We start from the raw sequence: 13,006 nt of genomic DNA, 5'->3' as shown, positions 1-13,006 counted from the left end.
ATAGAAGAAAGGGTCTGAGGATGTGGAGGGAAAATGATATAAACACAGTACTCATGTATGAAATTCTCTCCACTGTGTCACCTATAGACCCTCCACCAGAACGGGTTGCATGCACATTCTTTGCAAGCTCAAATAGCATATTGCCAAGACAGGCTCTTAAACACATACACAAATAAATAAATTAAATTAATAGATAAATAAATTATTATTTAAAATATATATTCTCACATCATCCTAGAACTAAACTAGAAATTACAAACAGAAAGCTAGGAGGAAACACCCAAATACTTGTGGAGCAAAATTATATTTTGAATGTGCACTGGTAAAGAGCTGCAAGAGAATTTAAAGAACATCTTAAACTAAAGGAAAATACAACTTAATAAAATGTGGGGTAAGCAGTAAAAATCTGTTCAGTGGGAAATGTAAAATAATCCCAAAACTGATTGATTGTGGTTATGTCATATACCTCAGCAACCATATTTTGAGGTGTTTACTCAACTTCTTTTTTTTTAGTTTTTAATTGTGTGTGTGTGTGTGTGTGTGTGTGTGTGTGTGTGTGTGTACACATATGTATATAGTTGCCCATGGAGGCAAAATGCATTGGATACCCCTGGAACTGGAGTTACAGGTGGGTATCAGCTGCCTGACATAGATGCTAAAACCAAGCCTTTTTTTGTTTGTTTTGTTTTGCTCTTTTTCAAGACTGGGTTTCCCTGTGTAGTTCTGGTTGTCCTGCAACTCATTCTGTAGAGCAGGCTGGCCTCAAACTAACAGAGATCCTCCTGCTTCTGTCTCCTGAGTGCTGGATCAAAGGCGTGTGCCACTACTGCTCTCCACTCAACTTCTTGAAATCTCAAGTTCATACAAAAATCTATATACAAATCATTGTGGTACTTTTAGACATGGAAATTATACTTTAATATATTTGGTTTTTAAAATCCAGTATATAAAAAATCAATTTTATTGTTATAATAGTCCAAATTGTCTTCATAATAGATCTTAAATAAGTAATGAGATATTTTATGTTCAAGAAATAAAATGTTCTGTGTTATTAAGCTGCCCACAAGCTATCCGTATTTCAAATAACACAATATGTTAACACATAAATAAAGTAGGTAATATAGGACAGTCATTAATATAAATATACAATATGAATTACACTTCTAAAAATCACTATATAAGGGAAAACTTCAAAGTTTGATAAAATTTTATAGAATATTTTTTAAAATATCCACATGATAAGGACAATAGTGATGGCATTCTGCTTTAGGAAATTAATTATTCCAGTTATAAAATATTACTATAAAATTAGAACAACTAAGTAGTGGCATATGCGTGATCAAGTAAACCAACAGGAGATGAAGCCCAGACATAAGTACATTTGTGTGTAAATGGTCCACAGTAGCTTGGTAATACAAATCCATGCAAAAAGGATGATGCAGCCATGTGACACTTAAGGACAACCAGTTCTGCAGTAAAAGTGAGATCTTGGTTCCCCAAGAGACTCGACCATAAGTTCCAAAGGTGTTAAATCACTAGATGTGAAAAGCAAAAAATAATAATAATAAATAAATAAACTTAAAACAGTAGAAAAGATGTCTTTGGAGCCTAGCATCCAGTAAGGACCTTTTTAAACACAAGGATGATGATCCGTAGCAAATAAGACTGATTTTCCTATATTCAAAGGAAATGTCTATTCACCAAGAGCTACGGAACTCAGATTGAAAAAATAAGCAATAGTCTCAGAGAACATGTTTTCAATATTCGTAATATAAAAACAATTTGTAATAGAAAATGGACCGCCAGGCTCACCTGTTGTGCTCTTTGGTCCCCACATGGTGGCACTCTTCTGTAAGCTGGAAGAGAGTTAGCAGGTGAGGCCTATCTGAAAGAAATGGTGGCTGAGGGTACACTTTGAAGCAGTAACTCCTTACTGATCCAATCCTGTCTTTGCTGCCTCCTCCATGATGTAAGGAAGGTCCTTTGTCACACGCTCTAGCTGCAATGATATTCTGCTCAAGCATATGGGTCAAGCAAACATGGACCAAACACTCTGAATGCATGAGCCCAAGTAAAACTTCCCAGCTTGAGTTACTGTTCAAAACGCAAGTAGCGCAATTAGTATTTTAGGGTGGATAATTTTTTTTAGAACAGTAAGAAAGGGACAAACAAAACAGTGGGTCAACAGAAAAATGATTGAAACAGGGGTAGTTTACATAAGACAAATTGCATAAATCTTTTTTTTTTTTTTTTTTTTTTGGTTTTTCGAGACAGGGTTTCTCTGTGGCTTTGGAGCCTGTCCTGGAACTCCCTTGGTAGACCAGGCTGGCCTAAATCTTTTAAAATGCTAACCTGCTCCCCCATCTCCCTTCTCAGCAGCTGCAGCGGGGAGAACAGGCCCTGCACCTCACCTGGGCAGAACAGTCCAGCTGGCCTTAGTGGTGTGAGTGCTGGTGACCCAGCCTGAGGGCATGATAGCAGGAGTACTGACTTGGCTCCTTACTCCCTGCTGCAGTGGGTGAGCTGGCTGGGGCAGTACAGGAGAGCTCGCCATGCAGGTGTCAATGAGGGAAAACACTGGCAGGCTGAACAAGGCAGCTGCCACCGAAGCCCAGAACCACAACCATGAGTTGACCCTCTCCAACATCCACCTCAACTATGAACTGTTGGAGCACGTGAAGGTGCTAGATCTGCAGATCCAAAGCTGCAGGATGTCCATGATACAAGGCAACAACAGGATATCCAAGAGGAGTCCTAGTGTGGGCCCAGCACCAAGGGTGTAGCAGAAGTCAGAGGCCTCTAACCAGATCGATGAACACTAACAAGTAAAGATGTATGGACTAAGGGGTATATTGTGTGACTCTCTGTCACACTGTAGCTTCCACAACAAGGTGTGTGTGTGTGTGTGTGTGTGTGTGTGTGTGTGTTTGGTTGTTTTGCTTTTTGGGTTATTTTTTGTTTTCCTTTTGAGTTTTGTTTTGTTTTGTAAGGGGAGAAGGTAGATATGAAGAGATAGAGAGATGAATGGGATCAGGATATGTGATATGAAACCCACAAATAATCAATTAATAAAATCATGTGGCAAAAAAATTCCTAACCCTGGGATAGTTGAAATGTAAATGAAGAAATCACAGAAGAATCACTCCCCGATTCTTCACAGCAATGTGCTCTCTGCAGAGACTGGCTAGTAAGGGGCATTGGATAACAGCAGGAGCAATCCTCCTGTGGATACGCAAAGGCCAGCAGCCCAGCACATTCATTTGGACCATATCATGAACCTGAAGATGCACGTCCCTTACACACCAATACATAAGTCTGTGGCTCCATTTGCCCCTGCTTTTCTTTGCACATCATACAGACTAAACCTATGGAGCCCGGCTCTATATCTACGGTCACTTTGAACAAGTTAATCTGTCTGAGCCTCTGTGATTGAATGTGGGAAATAATTACAATAATGCCTAACAGAGTGAAGACATGAGTTTGTGATTTTATGTTAGTCTAGGAAGTGGGGTAATGAGAAATGCAGAAACCACTTCATAAACGGAAACTCTTATTACCTGGGTACAGCATGTCCACACCCTGGAGAGTTGTCCCTTGAAGCTAATTATCCCGAAACCTTGCCTGCATTTGTAGTGCAGATGGCATTTTCTCAAGAGGACACATAGTAGCTGCCTAAAGCCTCTGGGGCCCCAGACTCCTTGCCACTTGTGTTTGTATGGAGGACATGCAGCACATGTCCTCAGCCAAGTGACATTGGCTAATAATATTCGCACATCCAGCACAATTGTCAGAGAAACACCACTTTTTTGTTATTGGAGGGGAGAGCCCTCTCTAGTTGGGAACTAATTCTAGCTCTGGTTTTTAAGTGGAGTGGGTAAATGGGCTGTTCGAGACACCTTGGAGGTTTGAAATAACCTTCCTCTGCTGCTATGAACTGCCCCCCAGACAAGCAGGAAACCATGTGTAAACAATTAGCATCACAGATGCCCCAATAGTCTTTTCCCTTTGGTCTGTTGAGTCACAAACCTACATACAAAACTGACCAAGAACTACTAGAGAATGAGCTCTAGATAGACCACTGTTGGGCTGAATTCCAAAGACAAAGGCAAGGATACCTTCTGGAGGGCAGGACAAACGCAGGCGCATCTCAGCCCCTCAGAGCCAGGGAAAATGACAGACAGAAAGTCTCAAAAGACCATATATTTTGATGTGAAAAATCCTAGTTTCTAGCTGTTGTCCCTGTTTTTTTCGTTCGCCTTCACTTTGCCCATGTTTTGCTCTTTTGAGACAAAGGGAGACTTTCCCAGGCTTACACTGGAAATCCTGGTTAAGTAATTGAGAGAAAAACAATACAACCTGTAGAACACAGCTTTTAAAGCTCAGAGCAGGTCACGATACAACCTAGTGGCCAAACTCAAAATAGCATCACCTCAGGTGGCAACACAGAGCAGAGGGAACAAGAAAAATACCCCACCTTCCTTCCCACATTGTAAGCCAGCCACCTCACTTTCAAGCCTGGCTGAGTTCCTTTTAGTCTCATGAAGCTGATAAGGTCCCAAGGGCAAGAAGGCAACACTCAGATTCACATTTTAAAAAGCCACCATAAGAATTGTTCTAACTGATGTTAGGAAAACTATCAATATAGCAGATGTAGTAAAGGGCAAATAACAATGTTGAAGGCTTTAATTCTCAGTGAAGAATAATAACACTCAATATCTACTCACCCCATAGGCACCAAATTATTACATATAAAAGAAATTGAATAAGCTACTAAGCATAAGGGATTTAAAATATGTATCTTAACACTAGATGCTTTGATGTTGATGAAGTTGGGCAAATGAGAACATTCATGAGGGGCTGGAGAGATGGCTCAGAGGTAAAGAGAACATTCATGAAAGTCATACTCAATATTTTTCTCATTGCTGTTTCCACACACCTGACAAAAGCATCCTAAGCAAGAAAAGACGTATTTGTAACTTTCAGATTGAAGGGATTCAATTCATCACTGTATGGAACATGTAACAACAGGCATCACATCTGCCCATAGTCAGGAAGCAAAGAGTGAACAGGAGTAAGGCTTAACTATCAAACCACAAACCTAGTCCACAGGGACCAACCTCATCCCAGAAGACTCCAGCTCCTAAAAATTCTACAGCCTTCCATGATGACACCACCATCTGGGAGCCAAATGTGTAACATGTGAGCCTACAAGGCATATTTTACATTCAGACTACAGGACTTAGAGTGTACTAGAAATAAATGTTGTTTTTAGTAAACAAGGATCACACAAAAATTGACTACACTCAAACCTGTATATAAAACCAGTGAGGACCAGCAAGAGGACTCCTGAGGTAAAGGCACTTGCTATCAATCCTGAAGACATAAGTTCAATACCCTGAGCCCACCTATGCATATGGTAGAAGGCGAGAGCCAGTTTCTTAAGGCTTTCCTCTGAATCTTATACTCACTATAGAGCGCATATTCTCACACAAATACATAATAATTATAAAATAAAATTAATTAAATAATTATAAAATAAAAACCAATCAGTGAAAAAAATTGAACAGAAATAGCTTTACAATATTAGCATAAGTATTATAATATACTTTAGCCATAATACACAAAACCATAAACTAATAATAATCCTTTTAAGAGACTTCTATTTGCAGTGTTTCCAAATGATATCAAGAAACTTTTGCATTAAATAAGATGAAAGTTAAGCTGGTAGAACATAATGACAATAAAAAATAGATCTATGAATATTGCCACATTGTAGCTCAGAGAAGGGATAAAATATTATATCACTAGTAATCCAGATTTACTAGCTAAAAATAAAAAGACAAACAAATAAATATAACAAATCACATGATCAAAAAGAACAGTGACGAGAACTCTTAAATCATCAATAAAACCAAGTGTGTGTGTGTGTGTGTGTGTGTGTGTGTGTGTGTGTGTCTGTGTGTGTGTCTGTGTCTGTGTCTGTGTCTGTGTCTGTGTCTGTGTGTGTGGTGTGGTGTGTGATGCTAGGGATAGAATTCAGGGCCTTGTACATATTAAGCAAGCACTTAACCACTGATCTATATCCCCAGTCTAAAATCCAGCTGTTTCTTAAATAGAATATAGAATTTATATACAAAAGTAAGAAATTATATAAACAAACTGGATAATTTTTTAAGAAATGATTTTTCACAATTCTTGACAAGCAAATCTTTCTTTGTTTTGAATTACTTTTTTTTACATTTTTCATACAATATCTTTTGATTCTATGTTTTCGCCTCCACCAACTCCTCTCAGATCCTTCTGCCTCCCTACCCACCCAACTCCATGTTCTCTCTCTCTCTCTCTCTCTCTCTCTCTTCCAAAAACTTAAAACCACAATAAAAAAGACACGGAGTTTTGTGTTGATTGATTATTCAAGAGCCTGCCATGGAGTGTTGATAAACACAGTGTCACTCCATTGAAGCAAAATGGCTTTCCCCCTCCTAGCAGGTATCAATTGCAAATAATTTCTTATTTAGGGGCAGGACTTTGTGCCCACTTCCCCTTCTCTTCTGGGACTTTTTTCCTGGTATGAATTTGTGTAGTCCTTGTACATGCTGTTATAGTCTCTAATTCGTATGTTCATGAGTGCTGTTGTATCTGGAAGACACTGTTTCCTTGGAGTATCTACCACCTCCAGCTCTTACAACCTTCCAGTCTCCTCTGGATAAATTTCTGAACATTGAGGGTAGGCCTTTAATGAAAGACATCCTATTGAGAATTGTGTACTCCAAAGTTTTCCACTGTCTGCCATTGTTCAATTGTGGTTCTCTATGTTAATTACCATCCACTTCAAGAAGAAGATTCTTGAATATAAAAAGGTAATATATAGAGAAAGACTCCATCATTCAAGCAAAGAAGCAGCCTAAAGAATGTGAAAAATCTTTACCAATTATACATCTGACAGAAGGTTAGTGTCTAGAATACATAAGGAACCCAAAACACTAGATATCAAGAAAACAAATAAGCCAATTTTAAAATGGGGTAAAGAACTAACAGAGAATTCTTAAGAAATGAAACTGAAATGGCAGGGAAACACTTTTAAAATGTTCAACATCCTTAGCCATCAGGGAAATGCAAACTAGAACCACTTCATGATTTCATCTTGCCCAAGTCAGATGACTAAGATCAGTAAAACAAATGGCAGTACATGCTGGTGAAGACTCAGGGAAAGGGAACATGTATTCCTTGCTGGTGGAAGTGCAAAATGGTGCAGCCACTGTGGAGCCCATGTAGAGGTACCTCAAAAAGATAAAAATCAATCTACCATGAGATCCATCTATGCCACTGTGAGGCATATATTCAGAAGAATCTACATCCTACTATAGAGCTACTTGCTCATCCATGTTCCTTGATGCTCTCTCTATTCATAATAGAATTGGAAACAGCCTAGATGTCCATCAGCTGATAAATGGATAATGAAAATGTGCCACATTTACACAATATATTGTTTTCAGCTGGTAAAAAAAATAAAATTATGAAATACATTGGTAAACAGATGAATCTAGAAATATTATCCTTGGCAAAGCAATCTAAACCCAAAAGAACAATTATTGTACGATTTTTCTTAAATATGTTTTCATATATATATGTGTGTGTGTGTATATATATATATATATGTATGTATGTATGTATGTTTTCTTTAAGCTATAGATAGGTGTGTTTCACTCAGAATATCCATAGCGTTTAGGTGGCTTTTAAGGGAATGGGTGCTGGGGAGGATCAACCAAGGAAGAGGAAACAGAGCATAGTGTTATAAAGAGATAAAGAGAAATTAAAATAGGAGAATTAAGTGGTAATGGGAGAGGAGATCAGAGTAGAGAAGGGAATGTGGAGAGGGATATCTAGTCATATGGAAACTCAGAAACATCCCTAAACTATATACATATATGAAAGGATTTAAATGAGTTACCATAAAATTGGGGAAATGATAACTCAATTAGACATCATATGCCTGTCAGTAATATCCCAAGAACTAGGACTTGGTGGCATATTGTGGAATCATTGGCCCAAGAGGTCCCATACACCTTCCAAACATAGGCTATTGCTAATGCTGATGTAGGTGGGTCTTCTATCTATGTGTTGCTCTCATTGGTTAATTAATAAAGAAACTGCCTTGGCTTTAGATAGGAGGGGAAGACAGAACAGAATGCTGGGAGGAAGAAGGCAGTGAGACAGACGCTATAGCTCTCCTCTCCAAGATGGATGCAGGTTAAGATCCTTCCTGGTAAGCCACCACCTCGTGGTGCTACACTCATTAATAGAAATGGGTTACTCAAGATGTGAGAGTTAGCCAGTAAGAGGCTAGAGCTAATGGGCCAAGCAGTGTTTAAAAGAAAACTATGTGTGTGTTGTTATTTCGGGTATATACGCCGCTCCTTCTACACAATGTTATTGGTTACCTTCCACAACTTGAGAGTGAATGGTGAGACCCTATTGCTGAAGAAATCACTTTTTATGTCATCAAACATGAAGAAATTAGGAGGTGTACAACTAGAATCTTCACCTCTACTAACTAGTATTCTTAGTGCTGGAATTTACTATACACGCTACTGTAGAACAGGAATTATGAATCTTACCAAGCTATGAACCTTTTATCCTACAACAACAATATACTTACAAGTTATACTGATGCAATAGTTGCACAAATGTTATAGAAGACACCAACCAAATTTTATTAGATTTAAGGCCCATTTCATGAGCCTGAACCCATACCTGCTAAAGTAGGCATGAACCTGAGACTGGATATGACTCAGGTTGTAAGGGAAATGATGTGGGATTCCCCTCTGTATGCCATTGGTTAATAAAAGACTGCTTGGGACATATAGCAGGACAGAACTTAGGTGGGGGAAACTAAACTGAATGCTAGGAGAAGGAAGATGGAGAGAAGAGAAACCATGGAGCAGCTGATGGAGACAGACATGCTGAAACTTTGCTGGTAAGCCACAATCTTGTGATGATGCACAGACTAATGGAGATGGGTTAAATTAAGATAGAAGAGTTAACAAATAAGAAGCTAGAGCTAATAGGCCAAGCAGTGATTTAAATAATATGGTTTCTGTGTGGTTATTTTGGGTGTCTGGGTGGCCAGGAAACAAACAAGCAGCCCTTCTTACTACAAGGAAAACTTACTACTGTAATTCTAAATGAACATAGATATAAAATGACTTCTAATGACATACTACTATACTCATAGACAGAACATTCCTCAACTTTCATCAGAAAAACAGGAGATTGTTCATAATAAATTGAAAAAAATGGAATAAATTGAAAAAATTTGTCCAAACTGACTCTAGAAAAGATATATCTATTGCGAACATTTAAAAATACATTCCCTTATATAAAAAAAAGCACCCCAGGAGGATTTTATCATTTTTATAGTAAAATAATCTTAATCATTAAAATACAGTTAGAACCTAAATATAGAAGAAAAGTTCCCAATATTTTGAATTACGTGTTATTGACCAACAACTTGAAAAGATTGCATATTACATTCCACCCTTCTCTCTTCAAATATAACACAATAATTTCATTGATAAATCTATGGAGAAAACATAGTCAGAGGGCAAAAATACACTCATTTCTGTTTTCATGAAGTACAGGGGACACTTCCAAGTGGACAAGAGATGCATGTTGCACTTGGAGGATGTGTCTCCCAGCATCTGAAGCAAGGTAAGTCAGGATGACACTCAGGCAACCAGTTATTACATAATGGTCAAATTAAATTGATGACTCAATAAATTTAAGGGCTAAGAAAAAAACACCTAGAGATCCTCAAATGTGTTAGATTGGGCTGAGATAGACTGTTCTGACATCATATACAGCCCCAACACCTCGCATTTTAACACCAATATGCCCTCTTTGTACATATATACACTCAATGTAAGCCAGTGTGCTCACACTCTCAGCTGCCATGTTTGCATCAGGTGACTAAGCCATCATAAGGATTGTGAAAATAGACCAGACACACTTTTCACTGTGTTTTGTATCTAATTAAAATAGAATGGAAAAACATGTTGTTTCTTTTGATGTTAAGGCTTCCTACTTACCGTTAAAATTATCAATATTTAGTCATCCCATGAATAACTTTGAGATGTGGCATCTAAAACTGATTTGAAGATCAATACACTTTTTATTCCAAGTGGTTTTCAAGAAAGATGTACAGTTCTGAGGAATGCAAACACAGAAAACCTATCCCAGCACTATCCCTAATTCCCCATCTATACAGTCTTCATTTGAGCACCACATTTTGTCTTTAGGAGGGCACTATGTGTGACTGTGTGTGTGTGTGTGTGTGTGTGTGTGTGTGTGTGTGTATGCATGCACACTCGTGTTTGTGCTTGTTTGTATAGGCATGCACATGTGTTCATGTATGTGTACATGGGTGTTTGTGCGTGCATGGATGTTCATGTATGTGTGTGTAGGTATATGTATGTTTGTACATGTGGGGGGCATGCATGTGTGTTGATATATGTATTGCATGGATGTTTGTGGGTGTTTGTATATGAATGTGTGTTCATGTGTGTTTGTGTGTGTATGTGTGTGGGTGTGTGTACAATCTCTGGAGAAATGAGTATATGCGTCTTTATGTTTCTGGTAAAGACCTTGCTGGAGACTAGATTAAAATGCGACCTAACTCACTTGACCTATTGCACTGAAATGCCCCACCCAGTCACAGACCTGTTCTTTCAGGAGCTGTATGTGCCATACTCCATGCCTTACCTAGAGGTGTAGTACATAGATAGCAACAGAGAGGTCACACATCCGGTAACATCTGTTTGAGTTCTACTCTGCTTCAAATCACATGTTAGGAAGCAGACTGTAAGTGCATGCTGCATGTTCATGCTCTCTGCTAAAAGTGAGATCAACCCTTTGGACCACAGAAGAGGACTTTTTTCGAAGAAACAGAAATGTGCTTTCTGAAAGATTCAGAAGAACTCCGAGTATGTTTTCTAATTAAATAATTTAAATGTCTATTTCCACATTACATAATATAATATACACATATATAATTGCTTACTGTATGCTTTGATGTCAAGTCAATTAGCTTTTATTTTGCATGTAATCAGAAAAACATAAACCAAAACAAAATTTGTTAAATCATTTAATTTTTCTCTTGCTAGCTAAAGAGGTAGGCATTGATTCCAAAGTAACAAAAGTCTTTCAAAAGTCCTGAAACAGCCTTTTTCTCGCTTGCTCAGAGAATAATTTTTGTTGGCACATGATTAATAGTAAATGCGGCTGATACTTAATCCTACATGCTGCTGATGGGACACAGAAAAAACACAGCAATGTACACGTGTGTGGAAGGATCTATACCCTTGGTAAGGTGACAGGCTAGATGTGGGACTGTGTGGTTTCACTTAATAGCATCCTGTTTATATAGAAAAGAAATACATAGTCTAGCAAATAGTATTTATTTACAAATAAATAAATAGTATAAGCTCTCCAGATACATTATGACTGTAATAAATCACAGGGGAAGACAGTTATGACTACATTTCTCTCTCAGAAGGAAGCTGAAAGGTCTAGTTAGATTTCAGAGGCTGGTCGACTATTGCCCTCTTCCTGTCTCTGTCTCCTTTTCCTGCTGATTTGCTCTATCGGGACCGATTTACCTAAACAGAAGTTGAGGGAAAGACAGGTTATTCTGACACATGACAACCGCTCTGACACACACACACACACACACACAAAAAAAAAAAAAACCTTTGGAGACAAGGAAATTGAACACACTGGAGAAAATTGGACTGATTGATTTACAGCAAATTCAATCAGTCACCTCTCCCTTCAGAAATAGTCAACGTTTATGGGAATGTTGACTCAAATAAATGTAACTTTTAAGAGCTTTAGAACAACTGAGGATATATTGTGACTAGGAATAAAATTCCTGTTCTGGTTCCCTTTCTGTTTGCTTTGCCCCAAAACTCGTTTTGGAGTTGTAAATTACACATGCATTGAACCAGAAGATGGACAGACAGAAGATAGACAGATGCAAATAGTTTTTAAACTATGTGAAAATGACATTTTCTAAGTCAAAATAGTTAACCATGTGTGTGGAAGTCATCCTATAGCTAAATTAATAGAGATTAAACTGATATAACCCTTAAAATGTCAAGAAACGATTTCTCAATTGACATTTACAGATAAATTGAGACAATGAAATAATAGCCAGGCCACGTTGCAATTCATTTCATCCTAAATTTATTTCGGGTACTAAACTGAAAGCTTAATTATATAGTCAACATATTTAGAATCACATGTCCATGTCTATCTTACATTTTCTTTTTTTTTAAAAAAAATGTATAAATATCTTATTCAGAGGTAGAAGTATATAATGCAATATGATAAATATATCCTAAAGTTGTATCAATATACAAAATGTCTTAAATAGAGGTAGGAACATGCATACATACAATCTGACATGTATAGGTGTACAAATATTGTATATAGAAATAGGGGTATATTCAATATAACAAATATCATTTGAATTTGTATCAATATGCAAAAATCTATATCAATGTAAATTGTATATAAATAATAGCTCACAAGTATTAACTCTATTACTATTCGTGTGATTAAGTTCACACTAATCTACCTGTTATCCCATTCAGTTTTCCTTCTTTTCTTTTTTGAGATCTCTAGGACTACATAATTTTCACCCCAATCCCCAACCGAATGCGAGTAATAATCGACCCCAAAATGGTGCCCCTAACCCCGAGGACAAACTTTGTTGGGAGAGGGATTGTCCTCTTCTAGAATTGCTTCCTGCTGTCATGGGGGCGATGTTTTTTCTATGGGATCCTGTAACAGTAAAATGATGGTCAAGTTTCAAGATTGCTGTTTTGTATAATTGCAAATGGCTTCTGAGTAGTCAACAGGGTTTTTTGTTGGTTTGTTTGTTGAAGTTCTTATTTGGAGTTCTGGCTAGAACGTTGTAAGAAGGTGCACCATTTCTGCAGCTGGT

At 37.7% G+C, this 13,006-nt stretch overlaps 1 pseudogene; it reads left to right on the top strand.

The window, feature by feature from the left end:
- Window positions 1-2,552: 2,552 nt before the first annotated feature.
- The window catches only part of LOC101990212, a 63,768-nt pseudogene continuing 53,314 nt past the window's right edge, over window positions 2,553-13,006 (top strand).

Source organism: Microtus ochrogaster, chromosome 6, assembly GCF_000317375.1.
Source record: "Microtus ochrogaster isolate Prairie Vole_2 chromosome 6, MicOch1.0, whole genome shotgun sequence".
Taxonomy (NCBI): Eukaryota; Metazoa; Chordata; class Mammalia; order Rodentia; family Cricetidae; genus Microtus; species Microtus ochrogaster.
The sequence above is the reverse complement of the archived record's forward strand: the minus strand, read 5'-3'. Positions and strand labels throughout refer to the sequence as shown.